The sequence below is a fragment of the Myotis yumanensis genome, unplaced genomic scaffold, assembly GCF_028538775.1.
Source record: "Myotis yumanensis isolate MYYU_CA2020_CCGP unplaced genomic scaffold, mMyoYum1.0.hap1 SCAF_2, whole genome shotgun sequence".
Classification (NCBI taxonomy): Eukaryota; Metazoa; Chordata; class Mammalia; order Chiroptera; family Vespertilionidae; genus Myotis; species Myotis yumanensis.
This window is the reverse complement of record NW_027223753.1, coordinates 208,430,141-208,453,213: the sequence shown is the minus strand read 5'-3', so window position 1 is coordinate 208,453,213 and position 23,073 is coordinate 208,430,141. Positions and strand designations below refer to the sequence as shown.

The window sequence follows — 23,073 nt, the reverse complement described above, 5'->3', positions numbered from 1 at the left end:
TGCATGGGTGTGTGTGTGGTGACTACAGTCTGGGTCGGGGGAACAAAGCTATAGAAAAATAAAACTGGGGAAAGCAGTCTGAGTCCAGCCTTTGTTTCCACATCACTCTCTGCACCCGGGGCAGAGCCCTTGGGAGTCAAGTGCACAGACATGGACACAGGCCAGGTGTGGAGGCAAACAGGTGGGGCTGGAACTAGAATTAGAAGGACTTCCTCAACCTGACCAAGTGTATCTAGCAAGTGACTACAGCAAACATTACACTCAGCGAGGAAACACCTTCCCTTTCAGCTTGGGAGAGAAAGAAACCACGGATGGCCAGTGTCGCTGCTTCGGGGTAACACGGCTACAGGTCCCGGCCCGCACTTGAAGAAACAGGAAAGGAAATGAGGTAAGTAGGGGTCAGAAAGGGGGGGAATAAAACTCATCATCTATAAGTGAAGGGATCATCTCTGGTGGGAAGCTAACAGTACAGACACACAACGGTTAGGTCTCATAATAGACTGCAGCAGAGTTACCAGATACAAGACCAACTTGCAAACTCAGTGACATTTCTCTCCACTAATAAACTAGGAAGTACACTAGACAGTAAGGAACAAACTAGAAAATACACTTTAAAATATCCCATTCAAATAACAGCAAAAATTATGACATCTCTAGGATTTATCCTGACAAGGAATACATAAGACTTCTAAGAAGACAAGCATTTAAATTTATTCGTAAAAGATGTGATTACATGGAGTCACCTCATGCTCTTGAGTGGAACATTTAATGCTGCAATGCTGTCCATTTGCCGCAAGATGATCTGTGAAGGTAATGCAACCCCATCGGATTCTAGCTGAATTTCTTTTGGATAGAACATTCTATATCTGTATAGGAAAGAAGAGAGATCGACACAGACGTGAGTCAAGTTTGAAAGAGAAGAGCCAAGAGTGAGGACTCGCCTGAGCAGACGTTCAGATACCCACAGGGGTCACGTCAGAAGGACATGGGGGAACAGCAGTCAAACCCACACTGAGGGACGCTCTGTAAGATGCCCGCCCAGTGCTCCTTCAGCTGTCAAGGTCGTTAACAAGGACGGTCTGAGAAAGTGTCACAGCCAAGAGGAGCCTCAGGAGACATGATGACAAAATGCAGGGTGGTGCCCTGAATGGGATTCTGGGACCAAAAAAAGGACATTAAATAAAAACTGAAGCGATCTAAGGAATGCATAAACTTGGTAACATAACAATATTGGTTCATTAGTTGTGACAAATATGCTGTAGTAAAACCTTAACTAACAATGGGGCAACGGGGCACAGGGCATATGGACACTCTGTACTATTTTTGTAATTCTTCTATAAATCTAAAAGAAACTAAAATTAAAAATGTATTTAAAAAAGACCCGGGAACCCATTTGAAGAGGTTCTTACTGGAACAATTTGAGCTTCAATAATGAACACGGCAGTGATCTAAACCAATCTAAACAATGCCACAGACTCATAATCCTATATAATAAAAGGGTAATATGCAAATCAATGGCGGAACAACCGGTCGCTATGATGCACACTGACCACCAGGGGCAGATGCTCAACACAGGAGCTGCCCCCTGGTGGTCAGTGCGCTCCCACAGGGTGAGTGCCACTCAGCCACAAGCCAGACTGATGGCTAGCAAGCACAGCAGTAGTGGCGGGAGCCTCTCCCACCTCCATAGAAGCTCTAAGGATGTCCAACTGTGGCTTAAGCCCACTCCCCATGAGCGGGCCTAAGCCATCAGTTGGACATCCCCCGAGGGCTCCCAGACTGATAAAGGGCGCAGGCTGGGCCGAGGAACCCCTCCCCGCCAGTGCACAAATGTCGTGCACCAGGCCTCTAATAGTATTAATAAAAGGAACTAGTCATCATCAGAGGGATAGTGTACCAATCTGTTTCTTGAAAATTGGTCAGTGAAGGAAAAAGTCAAGCCTTTCTTATCTGAGCAGTCCCATGTGCAGCCAGATACTAGAAGGGAGGCATGCCTCTTTATGGTAGTACTAGAGGCCCGATGCACAAAATTCATGCAAGGGGCTCGGCCCTCACAGCCCTGGCTTCGTCCAGAAGGTCATCTGCAAGGATGTCTGGAAGGTCGTTTGGTTGTCCAGTCTAATTAGCATATTATGCTTTTATTATTATAGATTACAACTAACAAATGGTAAAGAAATAATAAAATGAGAATGTCACCATGTTGTAAACCCAATGAATTTAGAGATGTTAAGTACGAAGCATCAATGGCTGCTGATATCCCCAAAGAAACACAGTCTGCCCTGCTTCCTGGACTCCTGGCAAAGGGGTGGCGCCTGAGCCTGTTTCTGTCCCTCACTCAACCACTACGCTCAGGACGTAGAGGAACATGCTGAACAGCACCAAGATGGGGACGGAGGGAGGCCCTGTAGGTTCAAGGAGACCTGGACGACACACAGTGTTATAAAGCAGTGCAGGCAAGACCCAGCTGCAGTGTCTGGGTGGTGAAACTAGACAGAGTGCATGAAGTGATCACTGTAAAGGTCAGGGTCGTGGCTCCTGAGGGAGGAGGGCGGTGGAGCCTGCGGGGGCTTTCAGAGGGGCTGCCGGGGTCAACGTTCTACGTCATGGGCGCTCACTTTACAATTCATTCCGCTGTGCTTGTCTTGTGCGGTTTTCTTAGTATGTGTTTGTGTTACAATAAAAGGATTGTAAAAATCTGAAAGAGTAAGAAAATCTAAAAAAAACCCAAGTTTTAAAGTTGGTCCTTTAAACCAGAATACTTCATTCTGGTTGCTCAGAGGCCCCTCCTGAGCAATTGTATAGGTGGCCCTTGGTAAGGTAAGGGAGGCACGGCCAAGGTGAGGTGGACCGGAGGCCTTGTTACCTTCCTGACACATTTCTGCGTTCACAGGGATTGTCCCAGCCTTAAGGGAACCATTAGCTGGCCAATGGCCTTTGCACATTTATCACTTGATAGTCTCTGAGAGGCCTTTGTGGCTGTGACGGCACCGCTGTGTAATATGGGTGAGCTGACTTAGCAGGGAATGCAAAATCACCTGTCTTCACCGCTTCTCTCTCGGCCTGGTTTCGATGTCAGGGAGCCTGCATGCCAGGATCACTGAATCCATCCTGTGGGAAGCTAGCAAGGCTGGCTTCGAGGCCCATTTCCTCCCCTGAGACCCCCGTTAACTCAAAGCCAACTGCCAACTCCTTCTCTGCGTCCCTGAGCGTCACTGCAGCGCTGCGATTTTCTGACGTAGACACCACCTCCCTGATTAGAGAGGAGGTGAGACCCAGGCAGGGGAGAACACAGCAAAGGTGATGCAGGCTCTGCCCAGTGCTGGGGAGGCTGGGAGGCGCCGGCAGGGACCAGATGTCGACCTGTGACCTCCGGAGCCTGGGCTCTGAGGTGAGCAGAGGTAAGTGAGCATAGCGATGCGGAAGGTGCGGATGTTCAGCTTTGGGCTTTTTCTTCTTCTTTTTTTCTTTTTTTTAGTGAATTTAACACCAAAAGAAAGTGGAAAATAACAAGACAAATTTTATCTATCCCAACAGGGCACATGAGGCCACAAAGCTGGGTGACTACCAGACGCCCTTCCCGTCCCAGCCGGGGCCTCCCTGGGAATGCTGAGCCCTGAGTGGATGTGACAGAGCCCGAGGGAACCTGCCCCTGCCTGACACAGAAAGGTCTTTACTGTTGTTGGTGTAAGGGAGGGTTTAGTTGTCACTCTACGTATAAATCAGTCAACTATTTTCAACACTAAAAATAAAATGTCAGCCCGGCTGGTGTGACTCAGTGGTTGAGCATCGACCTATGAAGCAGGAGGTCACGGTTCAATTCCCGGTCAGGGCACATGCCCCGGTTGCGGGCTCGACTCCCAGTGGGGAATGCATAGGAGGCAGCCAATCAATGATTCTCTCTCATCATTGATGCTTCTCTCTCTCTCTTTCTCCCTTCCTCTCTGAAATCAATAAAAATATATTTAAAAAATAAAATGTCACTTCTTATTTGCATCTGAAGAAATTTGAATGTGGACTAATAAAGATTTGATCAGGGAACACAATTCTTCTCTGAGAAATTTCAGACGATGGCTGATTTCCTTCCTGCTAGTTTTACCTCTATATTTTAAGATATTTTCATTGGGAACTTGTGAACAAAAGAAGAAATTTAGCAGGCTCTGCTTTTAGTCCAGGCAGCTCCTAATCTGTCCATCCCAGATGACAACTATAAACTCAGATGATAGATGAAGGCAGCTCCATGAGGGCACTGGGCAGTGACCCAAATGAGGCAGATTGGGCCGGGGTGGGGGGACACTGGGGGACAGGATTGCACTGGGTGAATTTCCTGTATTTTACAATCCCCAGCCTCAGGGCAGGCTCTAGTTCACAGGGCCTCAGATACATAATGTTGTTGATCACTTTTTAATGTGCTTATCCATTCAGAAGAACAGATACAGAAAAAGATTTCAATAATGAAGTGTGTCTTAAAGGGCCTGTAGGTAATACTAAAAAGTATAGTAGTATACATTTAACTATAGTCTGAGAAGAAAGGGAGAGAAGTAACATTTTTTAACTTCTCAATGTTGGTGGACAACATAAATTTATAGCTTTAAGAAGTTCAGCAAACCCTAAGCAGAACAAATAAAAAGAAAACTACACCTACGTACATCATAGTCAAATCACTGGAAACCAAAGATTAGTAGAAAATCACAATAGCAGCTATAGGAACACAGCACACTTGTCACAGTGATTCAAATAATGGGCTCAAGAAATGGAGCCTCCAGCAGGCAGAAAACCAGCAAGGTCATAGTTGAATTCAACAACAACATCAATCAACTAGATACACTGGACATCTACTGACTCCATCTAACAACAGCGGACACACATTTTTCTCAGGCTCACATGGGACGTTCACCAACAGAAGCCACATTCTGGGTCAAGGACACACCTTAACACATTTAAAAGAAGAGAAATCATATCATATCTGCTCGCAAACCACAATGGAATGAAACTAAAAATCGGTAACAGAAGGATAACTGGAAAAATCCCAAAATACATGGAGATTAAACAACACACTTCTAAAGAACACATGGGTCAAAGAAGAAATCCCAAGAGAAATTTTAAAATATTTTTAGATAAATGAAAATGAAAACACAACGTACCAGAATGTTTGCGACGCAGTGAGAGCACTGCTTAGAGACACATTTGTAGCCTTGAATGCATATATTAGAAAAGAAGAAAGATCTAAAGTTAAGCGTCTAAGCTTCTGCCTTAGGAAGCTAGAAAAAGAAGAGCAAGTTGTAAATCCAACACAGGTAGGAAAAAATAAATCATAAAAATTAGAGCAGAAATCAATGATATTGAAAACAGGAAACCAATAGATAAAAATCAACAAAACCAAAAGCTATTTCATTGAAAAGAGCAATAAAACCAATAAACTTCTATCCAGGCGAACTAGGAATAAAGAGAGGCCACAAATCACTAATCTCAGAAATGAGAAAGGGGACATCATTACAAATATCATAGTCATCAAAATATTCTTTTATCAATAATAAAAGAATATTGTGAACAATTCTATGCTCACAAACTTGGTAACCTAGGTAAAAAGGACTAGGATTCCTTGAAAGACATAATCTGCCAAAACCCCCACAAGAAGAAATAGACCATTTGAATGGACCTCTAGCTATTAAAGAGACCTAATGAAGGATTAATAACCTTCCAAAACAGAAAGCACCAGGCCCAGATGGGTCCACTGGTGAATTCTACCAAATATTTAAGGGAAAAAATTATACAAAATTTCTGCAATCTCTTTCAGAAGAGAGAAGCAGAGGGAATTATTTTTTAATTCATTTGATGAGGCCAACATTACTCTAGTAACAAAACCAAAGACATTACAAAAAAGGAAACTACAGACCAATATCTCCCACGAACATAGATGCAAAAATCCTCCACAAAAAATTACCAGAGCAAATCCAACAATGTATAAACTCTCAGTCAACTAGAAATAGAGGAGAACTTCCCCAATTTGGTAAAGAATATCAGCAAAAATGCTACAACTGACATCATACTCAATGGTGAGAAATGCAACCCTTTTCCACTAGCATCAGGTACAAGGAAAGGGTGTCCCCTCTCACTTCCTTTAACGTCATACCAGAAGTCTTACCTAATGCAATAAGGTAAGAAAAGGAAACAAAAGGTAGAGAGATTGGGAAAGAAGAAATAAAACTGTTTGTGGATGACATGAATGCCTATGTAGAAAATCCAAAAGATTAAAAAACAACAACACCCTGCTGGAGGTAATAAGTAATTATAGGAAGGTTGCAGGATACCAGGTTAATATACAAATGTCAATTGTTTTCCTATATACCAGCAATGAACAGGTGGGATTTGAAATTAGAAACACAATGCCATTTACATTAGCACCACAAAAATTAAATATTTAGGTATATATCTAACAAAATATGTACAAGATCTATTATGAGGAAAACCACAAAGCTTTGATGAAAAAAAAACAAAAAACAAAGAATGAAATAAGTGCAGAAATAGTCCGTATGTGTGTCCTAAGGGACAGGCAACTACGAACATTTTTCAACATGCCACACTCAGGAGATAGGATTCTTATGCGCTAGCGGGTATATTTCAGCCAACTAAAAATGAATTTTAAAACATTATCAAAATAACTAGCAGTGAGCTGTGAATCTGTTTAACCACAGGACAAAGGCCAGAACAAAGTGACTAAATGTGTGAGGATGTTAGGTCATAAATTTCACAGGGGCTTGGAGCGTAGAGGGGCAAGCAGGTGGGCAGGAGAAAGAGTGTGCTTGTGTCCACATCTGTGCGGCCCGCGGCCCAAAGGCATTATTTGAGGTTAATAAAGCAGGTGATGGAGGTACAAGGATATTTAAAGTGAAACGTAAGCATGAAGAAAGGTGGGGGAGGGGTGGGGAGGAGAGGGAGGCCAGGAACCCACACCCCTCTGGGCACCACTCGTGGGGGCGCTCAGCATGCAGAGCTTAAGATGGGAGAATGGACTCTTATAAAGTGCAAAAATTAATCACTCACATATTAGAAGTAAACCAAATATATCCAAAGTTGTTCTTAAACTACTAGGTGTTTATTTTGCACAAAATGTGATGAGAGTAAGAAATATTGCTGGTATGCATATCATTCCATTCCAGCTGGTCTTTTTGATTTTGTGTCCAAAGCGGTGGTGGTGAAGACTGGTAGCCAGAAGCTGTAACAAAAAAAAAAAAGCCACTTCCATTATGTGATTGCATAATTTTACTCTCAGAGGAGCTCAATAAAATAGAAGCCCAGAGTTGCTTTTATTTCTTTGCTGAAGATTACGTTTCACAGGCCAACACGAGGTTGGATAGTTAACGCCTAAGATTCTCCTGCAGAATACATTTCAACATTTAAAAACTCCTCAGCCTGAGGAATTGGCCGCCTGCTACAGTAAAACCAGGATCCGGCCTTCTCCATCTGCTCGTGGACTCCCCGCATTCCACTGGGGAGAGAAAGTAAGCCCCTAAAATAGACCGCCGTCACTAGATTGACATGTCCCTTTGGTAAGAAATAATTTGCAAGGAAAGTTCCATATTCAATAGCTGAACTTAAACATTTTATATTTTGGGGGGGGGTTACCCATATTAAAAATATGTTGAGTGGAAATTGTTATCAATGATGATGCTAAATGTACCTTCTTCTGATCAGGATTTCACATCCAATGTCCTTCAATCTGAAAACAGTTTGGATAGAGGAACGGTTTCTTCTCTTCATTTCTACGTGTCGGCGGCTCTAGGGGCAATAACACGCCGTCTTGCCCCCACCCTGTCCATTTTCAGGAAGCTCCCTGCCCATCTGGGCAGGAGTCCGATGCGCCCTGCAGAGAAGGCCACGCACGCGGCAGCCCATCTGGTGAACATTAGCCCAGGGACTTCTTGGTCGAGGTAGCTTGCACATAGTTTTGGTACAAACTGAAAATACAGGATTCAATTACAAAAGAATTTGGAAAAATAAGTGTGGTCAGAGCAAAGTTGTACGGGGATCAAAAAAAAAATACCAGAAAAAAACACATTGGAAGAAAAACAGGAAAATGTGTTTTAAAAATTAAAAGCCATTCAAAGATATGCAATGTTTGCCACAAAAGCCCTTTTTAGAAACAAAATCTTCAAGTCAACCTGAGGATATTTTTTCCAAACCTTTTTCAGAGAGAATGGAAGGGAGGGTGGGGGGAGAGAGAGGGAAACATAGATGTGAGAGAGACACATCGACTGGGGGCGGGGAGGGAACCCACAACCCAGGTACATGCCCTTGACTGGGACTCGAACCCGCAACCCTAGGGTGTGCAGGCTGACGCTCTAACCACCGAGCAACACGGCCCGGGAATCAAGTTCACATTTTTATATTTGCATTAATTTTGGTAAAGAACCACATAATAAAATACTTTCAGTAATTGTAATTCTAAAATCAGTTTCTCTGTTATGCTCACAAAATAATTATACTACTTACATTTGCTCTTTTAAAGGAGAAAAGATGTTATAAATGGCAGGTTTGTGGGTCCAGAAGTGCCCTTGCTACTTGCTTTCTGTGGCAGAGCTGCAGTGACCCACCCTGTCTAATGAGAGGGCCGCTCATGAAGCTATTCCTGTCATGGCCACACGCAAACTTTCCTTAATCATTTTTTTATTCTAGAAAACATTGCAACTTCTCAAGGGTCAGCATATCCCACGGTTAACTGTTAATGCACGCAGACACCAGCCGCTGCTTCACAGACCCCGTCATCCTTCCTGGGCCGCACTCTGGGGGCAACTGGGGGCAACTCCCAGCCTCCTTGTGGCCAGTGGCCCGGGACCAAGTTCTAGCCAACAAACTGTGGGAGCAGGATGCTTCCAGAGGCCCTCGCCTCCCCGCTCTCTTCCTCGCAGCCGGTGGGAAGGGAGGCAGCCCAGCGACCTGCAAAGTCCCTTGGAAGATGGCAGCTTGGTCCCTGAATGGCTGAGTGGGGAGGGGACCCTCTGTGCTACTCAGGCCCTCCCACGGCCCTCACCCTGTGGCCCAGCAGACGAACCCCTTTCAAGGACCACACTGGTCATGTGTTCGAGCCAATGAAGCACTTTTGTGACTACTGGTTGGAGCATTTAGCCCACCCCACACGCCCAGCCAAGTGTAAGAGTTCCTTTACCCCTTCGTCCTGAGATCTTGCTGAGCATTTCTGGGTTTTCTGTTCACCTCATGGTACCAGCTTCTGCTCTGTGACTGGAACTGTCCAGACGCGTCGTCCTCGGACACTGGGCTTGTGTTCCCAGCACCGCGTCGTGATCATAGTCCTCCCAGCAGCCATCGCGGAGGCTCAGCTCACACTCGCTGTTTTCTCTCCGTCCTGGGCTAGAGCTCCCACTATGACCTGCCGCTGCACGTCCAGCACATTCCATCCCCAGGATGCCCGAGCGCCCGGCAGGTGCTCCATGCGGCCGAGCGACCAGACTCCAGACAGGTGTGCTCAGAGGAGAGCCTTTAATTAACTGCAGACTCTTCCAGCAAAGGGAGCTGGCAAGACCTTTCCTTCCAGAAGGCTCCGTGCGCTGGCAGAGCTCTGAGCAGGAGCCAGGGCAGGTGCCAGACTGCAGAGGGTCGGCTGTTCCACGTTTTCCTGAGACGGAGACCTAAGAAATGGAACACGGAGTCTGCTCGCACCATGGGAGGCACCTTTTCCACGCTTGCTGCATGAGCTACACATCTTCATGGCAAACAGTATAATTAATAAACAAAAAGAAGAAGAAGACACTCATAACACCATCCCACAGAAAATGTCTCATCTGCCTGTTTCTATCTGAGCATAGATAACTAGGCACATTGTCCTATATGAGCATGTAATATACGATCTGTCGTATGGATTTTTCATTTAACAATGACATCACTAGCAGTTTTCAAGGTCAGTAAATGGAGAGTTGCGTGGACTGACGTTGTTTGAAGAAATACAATTTACTGACTAATTCTTCATTGTTGACCATTTAAGTTGTTCAGATTTTAGCTTTTGTCCGAAAGCTGTGAAAATACGGCTGTGCTTATATTTGGGGGCATATCTCATATCCTCAGGACAAATTCTAAGAAGTTGGACTCATTTTTAAGGTTTCTGGTAGGTGACATCCAAGTATCCCACAGAGACAAGCGACAAAAGTGCCTATGTCCCCGAAGTGTCCTCCCCCCATGACATTCTTTTTAGTATTTACTAATCTGGTGCCTGGTTACTCCTCTAATTTTACCATTTTATAGCTAAGTTGGCTGGTTTTCATGGTAATTGACCACTTGCTGTTTGTGCCTGAGTGGAGGGCTGCATGGCATCTCTGTACCTAAATCTACTTATCCACGAGTGGGAACCGTAATCATGGCAACCTCGTGGGTTGTGTTGAGGATCAAATATGCAAATATATGTAAAGTATGTACTTCTATTAACATCTGGCACATAGCAAGCGCTATCAAAACGTTATTATCGTAGAGTCTGGTCTTAATTTAATTAAGGTATATGGTTGTTTCACTCCATTCAATCACAAATTCGTATTTTATGAGCCCTTCTTAAAAGTCTCCAAGTCATCAGTTCCAAATAGACTGCCCTGGACACAACTGGAACCTACTGGGTACAACTGGAGTTTGCATTTTGATAGCTGTTCCTCCCATGGCCAGACCCTGGACCTGGATTGTGGGTCGAGGAGGGGACACTCTGAGCTGCAGGTGGGTGAGTCCCTGGGGACTAGCGGCCTCGTGGTAGGAAAATGGTTGGCAAAGATGGTGCCCCGAGCAGGGGGAAACCTAGAAGAGAACTGGAGCCCTCCAGAGACTGTCCATTAAACAAAGAAACATGCTTTGGGCGCCAACTTGGCTCCCCAGCCTGGATGGTAATAGGCCAGAGCCTTGAGCATAACCAAACAGGCGGGTGTCCAGGAGCCTTAATGCAGCCACAGCCCATCGACCGAGGTGGACACAGGCCACTCTAGGAGTTGTTAGGTTGTAGAATTTTGCTCAATTTGTCATCTTAAAGCGATGAGCTCAACTCACACAGAGCGGGCAGGAGTTCCCACACTGTCAGAGTCTGAGTGAGCACGCCCTGCCCGCCTGCCAGCCACTGCTGGCAAGTCCAGAGGAAGTGGCGTCAGGTCCTCAGGTTGTGCTGTTTGCAGAGGAAAGAACTGGAAACTATGGACAAGCCCTTACAGGACAGGAAGCGTCTCTGCGTGGGGACCAGGGAGAGGACGCAGCTCCCAGCACAGCACCCCTGCTGGCCGCCCCTGCGGCCCCCTCTCTCTGCCCTGACCTCATCCGTGCACCCCTTTGCTTCTCCTACAGCCACTCCCATGGGATCTCATCATGCTGCCGTGATAACTCAGGTTTGCTGCCTCCACCTCTCCATGGAACTCCAGGCCGGCACACCTGTATTCTCGGGGCTCTCCAGAGAAACAGAACTACCAGATGTATATATAGGGAGAGATTTATTGCAAGGCATTAGCTCACAGGATGATGGAAGCTGACACATGTCAGGACCTGCAGGCTGAGTCAGCAGGCTGGAGACTCAAGAGAGCTGAAGGTTTCGTTCCAGCCGAAGGCAGGAAAAGGCCAGTGTCTCCATCCAAAGGCCAGCAGGCAGGAGAGTCCTTTCTCACTTGGGGGAGGTCAGTCTTTTTGCATCCTCAAACCTTCACCTGATCAGTTGAGGCCCACCGTCTGGGGAGGGCAATCTGCTTACTCCGTCTACCTATGTAAATGTTAATCTCACCCAGAAACACCCTCGAACACAGACCCAGAGAGATGCTGAACCAAATATCTGAGCCAAATATCAAGTTGACGGGTGAAATTAACCATCACAGCTCCTGAGCGGAGGATTAGCGTCATCGCCTGCCAGTTTGGGAGTGCAGAGGGGAGGGTCCTCCCCGGTCTGGACAGAAGCTGTGAGGAGCCAGCTGACCCAGAAGCCAGCCTCTGAACCTTCAGAGCTCAGGGTGACCCTCAGGGAGGGGCCCAACCGCAGGGAGTGGCTGGAAGCCACTTTCTTAAGCCATGTGCCTGCTGCCACCCACTATGCAGCATCCTACCCTCCCGAGCAGGTGAAACCAGGGGGCTGCGGGTGAGCAGAGCCTCCTGTCTAGGGTTCCAGGATAGGAATGGGTGAACGTGAGGTCGGGGAGGAAGGAGAATTCTACAGGAGTCACTGTCAGGGAGGCTGACAGGAAGGCAGTGCAGGAAGGGGAGCCATGCCTGTCCCTTCTTCATTCACAGCTTGCCAGCGGGTCATGGTGAGGGCACAGTGCTCAGGAAGTGCCGTGAGCCTACTCGGACCCTCAGTCAGCAGGAAAGGGCACCTGTCGGACCTGCCCCAGGGCGTCCTTCTCGACAATGTGGGGGTCCCGAGCCCCTGGGAGATGTGGGAGAGGCGCCGCATAGAAACTGGCCAGTGGGGCAGCACCCAGGCCTCTGGAAAAGGACGCTGCTGCAGAGCTGAGCGTGTGGGGGGAACTCCAGGAGCAGAGGGCGGTGCGAGGGAACCCTGACTCCAGGTGCAGCTGCAGAGGCAGGAGTAGCGGCCGCCACGCTGGCATCCTGGGCTACCGGCCCAGCAGCCACCACACCACAGTGGTGTGGGTGCCCACCCTTCCTTAACCAGATGCTATCAACCTAAGGGCCCTGCTGGTTTTATTGAGCCGGAGCCACCGTGATGGGGAGGGTATTTTTAGACTATTTTCTGCCGAGTGGCTTGAGCAGGATTAGCATAACCAGGCATGAAAAGCCCACACCGCACACAGCAAGGCCGGCAGGACCAGCTCCCACGCGCCGAGAGGCTGTTAAGGAAACCCCTCTCCAGCCCAGATTTAAGTCACCCACTTCCATCTCTTCAATAACCAGGATCTCAAATTAGTCATGAGAAGCCAACCAAACAGAAAGGCACCTCTTTGTGAAAAAGGAAGACAAAGCCCGAAAGCCGACACGTGAGGCAGAGGCTGCTCCGCTTGTCGGCGTTTATCTCTCTTCCTGCACCTTCTGGTTTCTTCTATTCGTGGAAGGACAGAATGGAGCCGCAGCAGAATGAAAGGAAACGCGGGGCCAAAGGGAGGGCGGTCTCGGCAGATCCTAAATAAAAATGGTTTCCCACAAAGCCTTTGCTTGTCAGAGATACCAAGCAGAGATATTTCCAGGCGCTATTAATGCACGGAGCCCCAATTTGTGGATTGCCACCGGCTTCTGCCCCTCCTCCACCCGAACCATCTGGGTGCGTGGCTCCTTCCTTTTAAATCTTTTTTTTTTTAGAATAATGACTTGGTTGTTCTCTATAAGAGGGGCGTGTGCACGTGTAGAGTCCACCAATTCCAAAAGTTATCAAAGAGAAAGCGATAAGGAACCAAAAAATTCACTGCCAATGGCACGGCCAGAGAAACTCCTGTGTCTGCCTGGCGGGGCAGGCCCACACCCGCCACTGAAGGAAGAATGACAGGCTCATGAAGGAGGTGGAAGGCAGAGAGAGAGGCAGGTAGGATTTTCTTTGACTATAACAGGAGAAAAAGGCATGGAGTGAATTTGAGGACAGCTAAATGGTACATAAATAAATCTTTGTCACAAGAAATAGCTTCTGAATGCTCCCTCAAAGATAGTCATCAGACACTGAAAATAAGGCTCTGTGTTGGGACCAGCCCTCCCTTCGGCACAACATGCCCGGTCAGGTGCACGAACAGACAGACCTGGGAGAGAAGAGCAAGCCGGAAACCGGCCCAGGTATGCAGGGAAGTCGGTGTTTGATCAAAGTGGCATTTCCGGGGTTCATGTTTAGGGAGGTCCACACCCAGGAGGGCCCATACTCAGGGGCGTCTGTGCTCAGGAGGACCCTGCTTGCAATTTTAGTGCTCTGTGGTTACTCTCTTGAAATTTTAGTAATTTCATTGCTGAATTTGTGTTTTGAAGATGGAGCATGTTCTGGGCTTCTCTCACCACCTGGCCACCCCCACTCAGTGACCACTGCCACCTCTGCTCTATCAGAGGCCTGGACACAGGGTGGGAAGGGGTGGAGATGAGCACATGGACCGGAATACTAAGTGGTAGAGTGGGATCCCTGGTGCCTATGAGGGTCTGTATTTGCCTTGTAAATATTCCCATGCCCCAGGGATCATGACAGAGAGAGAAAGAGTAGATGAGAGGGAGGAAAGAAAGGAGTGAGGGCGCGAGGGCGGGAGAGAGAGGGAGAGAGACTTCGAAAGAAATGAAAGGGCTTCTGTCCTGCGTTTTGAACAAGGTGCCAACATTTTCATTTTTCACTGGGCCTGCATATTATATAGCTGGCCTGCATCTCATGAATTATACAATATGTGATATCCTTCTAGGGTTTGCTCTTTAATGAACATTGAGACGTCAGCCAGACCCCAAAAGAAAAGTCCTGTATTACCTTCCTCTTGTGGTTTCCTGGGGTCCCTGCACCATCTGTTCCACCGCCCCATTAGCTCAGTCATGTGGGTACAGCAAGAGTGTCATCTGCAACCCTGTGTCACAGTCCTGGCCGATGCAATGAGGCAAGAAAAAGAAAAGGGAGCATACAGAGTGGAGAGGAGGAAGTAACTCTGTGTTTGTTCATAAACAACAGGGCTGTAGACGTCAATATAGAAAATCCCTCAAAACCCACAAAAAGCAATGGAATTAGTAACTGAACATAGAGAAGGCAAAGATACACCAATATACAAAACCAATCTCACTTCTAAATGCTAGCAAGACACAAGAGGAAAGTTAAATTTAAAAACACCGTTTACAGGAGCAGCAAAAAACATAAGGTATGTGGGAATGAGTTTAACAAAAAGATATGTAAGACTTCTACTCTGAAAACGCCAAAGAATGCTGCCAAGAGAAATGAAAGCAGTAAATGAACAGAGATACGTGCCACGACCGTGGGGGAAAGACTCAGCACCTTTTAGCGTCTTTCTCCCCAAAATAACCTACTGATCAATGCCTCCCTCATCAAAATCCCAGCAGGCTTTTTTTGTAGTAATTGAGGAGCTGATTCTAAAAGTGTGATGGAGACACAAAGGGCTCCGAGGAGCCCCAACAGTGCTAACAAAGAGCCTCTGGGACTGACAGCAGCTCTGGCTGCGAAGCTACAGGAATCAAGGCAGCCACGAAAACAACAGGTGAAGGGACAGAATGGAGTCCAGAAATAGACCCACCACAGGTCAGAGATGTCAAGAATGGCTTCCTCTTGGCTTGACTTAAAAAGGATTTTCTGGGGCTGAGGGTAGCTGCTGTAATGTGATCAGGATTCTGGTTATACAGTGTATATATCTGTCACAAGTTATCCAGCTAGGCCACTGAGGTACTTGCTTTTTACCATAGGTAAACTGTCTGCCAATGCAATCTATATAAAACCCTAATATGCAAATAGACCGAATGGCGGAACAACCAAATAACTGAACAATCGAATAACCAGTTGCTATGAAGTGCGCTGACCAAAAGGGGGTGCACGCGGAACATGGCAGGCATCGACCGCGGCGGGATGGTGGAGCAGATGAGCAGGGGCGCCAGACCAACGTGGGGCACTGGTTGCTGTCATTGGGGCAAGCCTCTGGTGGTTACTGAAAATTCTTTGCTCCCACACGCTGCAGTCCTGCCTCGCATTCACACTTGCTGCCAGCGCTGGCTCTACTAACACCCACTGCTGGTGCCCAGTGCCGGCCCTGATCGCTTGGCGCCATCAGCGGGCGTGAGCAGTGGCTGCTGGCTTCTCTAGCTCCAACTGCTCCTGAGAGGCGATCGAGGCAGCAGCCTCCGCTCACACCCGCTTATGGTGCCGGCCCCAATCACTCCACACTGTCAGCATGTGTGAGCGGGGCCGGTGCCTTCAGTGCGTGGGAGTGGCAGCAGTAGGAGCAGGGCTGCCGGCAGATAGGGGGCCGTGGGGCCGTGGCAGGAGGGGCCAGGTGGGGGTGCGGAGGATGGGCTGAGACTGGCCCCTGTGCCCACCGCAGCCTTGAGGCCCCCAGTCCTTCAAGGTGCACGAATTCATGCACTGGGCCCCTAGTCCTAATAATAAAAGGCTAATATGCAAACCAACTGAACAGCAGAATGACTGGTCACTATGATGCGCACTGACCACCAGGGGGCAGTTGTTCAGTGCGTTCCCATAGGGGGAGTGCCTCTTGGCCTTGAGCTGGGCTCACAGCTGGCGAGCGCAGCAGCAGTGCTAAGGATGTCCTACTGCCAGACTGCAAGAGGGTGCAGGCCAGGCTGAGGAACACCCTCTCCCTCCCCACCCCCGAGTGCACAAATTTTGTGCATCAGGCCTCTAAGTGGATTAATAATTAGCATGAGAGGGTCTGATGGGCTGGGGTAGGATGCCCGCCAGACATTGTTGAGAAATAGAGGTAGGGGGCAGCTTCTCTGGTAAACTTGCTGAGGCTCTTTTTTGGGTAAAACATGAACTAACTGTTATTTTAACTCTAGAGGCCTGGTGTACGAAATTCGTGCACTGAAAGGGGGTGTCCTTCAGCCCACCCTGCATGCTCTCCAATCTGGGACCCCTCGGGGGATTTCCGACTGCTGGTTTAACACGCTCTCACAATCTGGGACTGCTGCCCCCAATCGCTCACCTGCCTGCCTGCCTGATTGCCCATACCACTTCTGCCTGCCAGCCTGATCACCCCCTAACCGCTCCCCTGCTGGCCCGGTCACCCCCAACTGCCTTCCCCTGCAGGCCTGGTCCCCCCCAACTGCCCTCCCCTGCTGGCCTGATTGCCCACAACTGCCCTCCCCTGCCAGCCATCTTGTGGCTGTGGGCACCTCCATCTTTGAGGGCATGGCAGTCAATTAGCATATTCCCTCCTTATTGGCTGTGGGAGCCACCATCTTTGCGATAGTTGAGGGTCAATTAGCATATTCCCTCTTTATTAGATAGGATGTTAGCAAGTTTGTTACTTTCTAGAAAGGTTTTTTAAAATAATTAAGCTCAGATCCTTCTGTCAATCAACTGGTTGTGACAGAGATTGACACGCTAATGGGAGTGAGCCAAGCTGGGCACCTTTGCTTACACTTACTAGCCTGATTGAGGCTGAGAGTTTCTTGAAATAGCCTAAACTATCTCCACTCATAACAAGAGTGCCCAGTGCCCGCCACACACGTGTTTAGGGCAATGCAGTGAGAGGGCAGACTGTCCAAGTTCCCCCTCCTCTTCTCCCTTCCTCCTGGGGGACAGGCTGTGACCTGAGGCCTGGAATCCTCGCCGAGAAGCTGCCTGGCACCCCGTTACAGGATGTCCTCCTGCTGCCCTCCTGCAAAGCTGCCTGTGGAATATGGATTAAATGCCCAGCATGAAACACCGGAATGAAATACATGTTGGGCTCGGGAAAGCCGTCGTGGTGCACTCAGCCAGCCCCTGCTCCGGGAACCTGGATGGGGGCCTCACCCCGCACCCACAGACTGAATGGGCAACCAAGATACTATACGGCAGTCAAGGAAAAAATATGTTCTTCCATTTTGGGAAATAGTCGAAGCTTTTATATTCCACCAAAAATAGAAGTGGAATTCTAGAAAGCAAGACTAGCTGGGCTTATGCATGTCTGCCATTCAGACAAACCCGCATAGACTATGGTGCTCTCATCCTTCTGGAATGTGTGCCTGGGTTTCCCTGAGGTCCTGGACCCTGGACAGAAGGGAGTCTGGGACCTGCTCTGGGCCTGCGCCAGCTCAGCCACCCGGACCCCCTCCAGGCCCTCATGTTCTCCCCCCCACCCACGGCCCCACGCTGTGTCCTGGCCTGGATCCACACGGGGCTGCAGTGACCCCACACCCTCACTGATGAGTTCCCCCCGGCCGATACCCCCCAGGGGACGATGACAAACATGAGATTCTTCCCCGAGACTCTTTTGTCACTTGAACCTTCCCCCGAGAAGAGACTTGCTTCTCTCACGTTCTCCAGTTCCCTCCACTGCTTGCCTTGAGCAGAGTGGGGCTCCTGGAGGGGTGCTGGGAGGATCATGGAACCCCCCTGCCCCCCCGCAGGAAGCACCGGGCACACAAGCCTCAGAGGCACAGGGGGTAGGGGGCTGCCAGGCCCTAGGCAGTGGTTCGGAGGCCATCTCTCTGGGCGTTCTGCCACCCAAATAAGCCCCCTCCCTGAGCACGCACCTGTGCACGAGGCCTCATGGAGTCTCTCTGGGTCTTTGATGAGGAGAATGTGGAGCACAGGGCTTTGGCCAACCAGCTCGAGATGGCAAACAGCCCATCTGCTCAGTGAGCCAAACCCCCACGTTCCCGCACACTGCTTAGTTCTTATGCCAAGACTACAGTGTTACCAGTCTTGACACCTTATCCAGGGGGACTTCCCCCTGCCTGATGCTTGTCTTGCCGATCTTTCTTCTTCTTTTAAAATTTACATTTTAAAATATACTTACTATGCTACTTGACTTACAGAAAGGTTATATGTAAATATACATAACTTACGAAGCATCATACGTGACCTCTGCCTGCTCAGGACTGAGGCTGTCTTCAGTAACTTTGGTCTGCAGGCTCTTCCCCCACCCAGTCCCCCACTGTCTGCCTGCTGGAGGCGGTCTCCCCCTGAAACTGCTGATCACTCCCTTACTTGTGAATGCATTATGTGTGCAGATGTCTGTATATGTGCGTGTACATATATACTAGTACATGTGTACACACAATAAATTACATAAGTGGACATAATAATATATACATAAGTTGTAGGTGTATGTGTGCCTACTTTCTTGTGCTTACTTTTCCTTGTCTCTAGGCTCTACAGAATGGCTTGTGTTTCAGCCAAAATTTTATTTCCAAGAGTCACCCTTGTTGCCACAGTTGAGTCATTGACTGTCGGTCACCATTTCACAATGTGTATAGTGCGTGGACTTACCCCGACGCGTTTCCTCTTTTCCCGGAAAGTGGGTAGTTGGATATTGTGAACACGGCCATTGCACACGGCTGCTGTCTGTCTCCTGACCACACGCGGAAGTATTTTTCCCAGTTGCGTGCTTAGCAGAGAGATCCTTCGCTAGTGAGGTACACAGATATTCAATTTTATGAGACAAGTGTTTTCCAAAGTGGTTGCAAATGAAGCAGCTCCCACTGGCAACGTTTAAGGATTCTGCTGACCCACACCCTCTCCAACACTTGAGACCGTCAGTCTTTTAAATTTTACCAACCCACTACCGGGTGTAAAATAGTGGTACTGTGATCCGAACCTGCATTTCCCGTTACTGATGAGGTTGAACATCTTTCCATGTGCTTATTGGCCATTCGTGTTTCCTCTGCTGTTCGAGTCTTTTGTCCATTTTCCATTAAGTTGTTTGTCTTTTCTAACCCGATACGTAGTTCTTCACATATCCTGGACACAAATCCTCTGACAGTCATATGGATTGCCAACATCTTCTCCCTATTTGTTGTGTGGATTTTTACTTTAATACATCTAATAATGAACAGATGTTCTTAAGTTTAATATGATCAAATTTATCAGTCTTACCTCATGTGGTTAGCACTTTTTGTCCCTTAAGAAATCTTCCTTCCCCAAGGTCATAAAGATACTCACCTATATTTTAAAAGTTTAAAAGTTTTGTCTTCCTTAGTTCATCTGGACTGGGTCCTGAGCAGGGTATAAGGTACATACCTAATTCCATCCCCCCTGCCCCCCCAGATGGAGAAACAAGTTCTCTGCCGTCATGTACTGAAGTGGTTCCTTTCCCTACTGGTCTGCAGTGCCTCGTCTGCCATATATAAAAAGATGTGTGGTCTGTTTCTGGCCTTTCTGCTGTTTCATTAGTCAGTGTGTCCATCCTTGAGCCAATAACAAATGGCTTGACTTACTACAACTAAAAGTTTGTCTTGATTTTTGTGGGTGCCAGTCCCATACCCTCTTTTTCCTTAGGAGTGTCTTGGCTCTTCTAGGCCATTTGCCTTCCTATTATATATTTTAGAACCAGTCAACTTGAATAAAAATTCCTGTTGGAATGTTGGTCAGAATTCCATCGACTCTATAGGTAATTTTAGGGAGAGATGACATCTGTGGCCCTGAGGCCTTCTTATCTATTCAGATACTGTGTCTCTACATTCTCCTGCTCTCAGTCATTTAAAAAATATATTTTCTCCTTAATGATTATACACTTCTTTTGTAAGATGTATTCTTCCTAACTCATGCTTTTGTTGCTATTGTAAACAGGATCATTTTTCTAAATTACATGTTGTTTGTTGTTGATGTGTAGAAGTTGGTGTGTGTGTGTGTTGATTTTATACTCAGTAATCTTGCTAGATTTTTATTAAATCTAACAAATTAGCTCTAGATTATTTTTAATTTTCTGCATATGTAATCCTATTACCTGTGACTTCTTTTTTTCCCTCCCAATCTTGGTACATTTTATCCCATTGCTGTGTGGTGCTCCATTGTTAAGGCTCCATTGCAATGCTGAACATCCTTCTTCTGTTCCTGATGTCAAGGGAATGTTCCCAGCATTTCACCACTGGTGTGGTGTTTGCTGTAGGTGTTTGTGGGCACCCTTGATCAGGTTAAGGAAGTTCCCTTCTATTCCTGGTTTCCTAAGAGCTTGTTTTTCTCAACGTGAGTGGTGCTGGGTGGTCTTCAAAACTTTTTTTGCATCTGTGGATGATTACACAGGTGTTTTTTGATCTCCTGATGCAGTGATTCACACTCATAGATTTTTAAGTGTTAAAACAGAATTAGCCCTGACTGGTTTGGCTCAGTGGATAGAGCGCTGGCCTGTGGACTCAGGGGTCCCGGGTTCGATTCCGGCAAAGGGCATGTACCTTGGTTGCGGGCACAGACCCAGTGGGGAGTGTGCAGGAGGCAGCTGATCGATGTTTCTCTCTCATCAATGTTTCTAACTCTCTATCCCTCTCCCTTCCTCTCTGTGAAAAATCAATAAAAATATATTTTAAAAAAACAGAAGTATATTCTTGGGTAAATCCAACTTGGTCATATATCCTTGTTATCATTTTATGTATTACTTGAATTTGGTTTGCTTCATGTTCTGTATAGGATTTTTTAAAAGATTTATATAGGTTTATGAGAGTATATGTCTTTTCCCTTCGGTTATGTTAGCCTCACAATATGTGATGGGGAGTGTTCGCTCTTTCAGTCAATCCTGTCCCCAGCACTCCACAGAATTTATCAAAGTCACCATGACCTCTGTGTTGCCACATCCAATGGATTGTCTGTCCTCACTTTATTTGGATGTCTATCATTTTACTGACTTATCTTTTCTTCTTGAAACACCCCTTCCCGTTGGGCCCCTTTGCACCTTCCCTCAGGCAGTCCCTGAGTTAAATAACACTAAATGAGGGCCAGTCAAAGATGGCCACAGGGTGGGTCATGTGCCAAAGGGACCTTAGTAAACGTGGTGCAGAGGTTGGAAAAGCCCTGTGCACAGAGCTTTGCCACCATGAGAACAACCCGGCCAGCCTGCTGATGGTGGGTGACTCATGGCCCATCCGAGGATGTCCCAGGAGTCTTCACTTTTACTTACTTGTCAACTAGTGGCCCTTTGATACCGGAGCTGGCAGCTGGCCCTCAGGCAGGGTCACAGGCTTGCTTGTTCACTGGCTGACCACAAAGACAGGTTTTTCCTTTCCCTCAGACAGCAACCTGAAGCAGGTGACTGGCCTGTTGCAACACTTTCCCCTGTGGTTAATTTATGCTCCGGATCACTGAGCTTCTCTGTCATGTTCAAATGTCACACGACTCCTGAGTAAGAGAAGCTAACACTGATGGCATGCTGACCACGTCCCAGGCTCTACACTGGGCTCTCTACCCGTGTGTGTCTCCTCTTCGCCATCTCACACACGAGGAAACAGGCAAAGATCCTGAGAGATGCCTAAGCCCCCTCAGTTGAGAATTGGCTGCAGCTGCTGGACTTGATTTTGGAGTCTAGCCTGTGCCCCCCGCTGACCCCACCCGGCACCAGGCTAGCCAGGCCCTACCCACTCTCTCCATCCCCTGTAAAAACAAACAAAGGAAACCTCATTAAAATCGGGGTGGGGAAGCTCATGTACCATACTCACTGACATCTGCAGACTCCAGCAGGAAGAACTTACCTTGTCCTTCCCGGCCATGTGTCTCGGTGGCTTGAGTGTCGACCTGTGAACCAGGAGGTCATGGTTCAATTCCCAGTCAGGGCTCATGCCTGGGTTACAGGCTTGATCCCTAGTGGGGGCATGGAGGAGGCAGCCGATCAATGATGCTCGCTCATCACTGATGTTTCTATCCCTCTTTCCCTGAAATTAATAAAAATATATTTTAAAAAATGTAATTAAAAAAATAAAAATAAAAAAAGCACATTTGACCACAGAAGCAGAAGGAAGGTTTTCTCCTGGCCCAACAACAGCCCAGCCAATGAAAGATCACCACACTCAGCCAACGAGAAGCCACCTTGGCTGTCCTTGAATGGACTTTCGCTCATAACTGGCCCTCCCAGCTTCCTCCTTTTTCACTATAAAGTAACACTCCCCTCCTTTGTCCTCTGGACTTGCCTATTGTGCCCGGGAATTTGCAGTCTGGAGCTGCAACACCTCTGCTATTCCCGAATAAACTCGTTTTCCCTGGCAAGGTAAGAGGCAATTTTATTTTTAAGGTTGACCTCCTTGAGTTCTCCTAGTAAAGCACCAAAAACCGAACGGCTCGCCCCTTACTACCCACTCCTCTGCTCTCAGGACCCGTGTTCAAGAACTCTAGTTTTCCTATTAACCTTTATGTTCCGTCTGAATAGAATTGCAGTCTTGAGTTATTCTGGTCCTCGGAAGTGCATTTCCACATATGCTCGCCGCAGGTGCACGTTTCTAGGTCTAACCGTGCACCATAGATGCAGGAGTCAGTCTATCGCATGCACCGTACAAAGGCTTTCAAATGCCTTTACTGTCGGAACCGACCAGTGCAATAACCACCTTCACTTTGGTCATTTGGACTTGCCTCTGCTGTCACCGAAAGTGCTTCACTGAAACAGGGGAGCCCGCTTGTCACTGGGGGACCCCGGTTTCGTAATGCACACCCAGGGCTGGTGGACCGGCCGGAACGCGTTAGAACGTCCGATCCCAGCGGGCCCTGCGGAGATCTCCGTCCGG

General features: G+C 47.7%; 1 long non-coding RNA gene across 1 annotated transcript; it reads right to left on the bottom strand.

Annotated features, from left to right (window-relative positions):
- Positions 1-751: 751 nt before the first annotated feature.
- Positions 752-23,073, bottom strand: LOC139004213 (uncharacterized). The gene is made up of 8 exons (XR_011470340.1): positions 22,701-23,073; positions 22,051-22,554; positions 19,191-19,381; positions 18,863-19,000; positions 9,164-9,644; positions 7,679-7,955; positions 7,042-7,213; positions 752-866 (listed from the first exon to the last, which is right to left on the bottom strand). It is a non-coding gene; the product is annotated as an uncharacterized lncRNA (long non-coding RNA).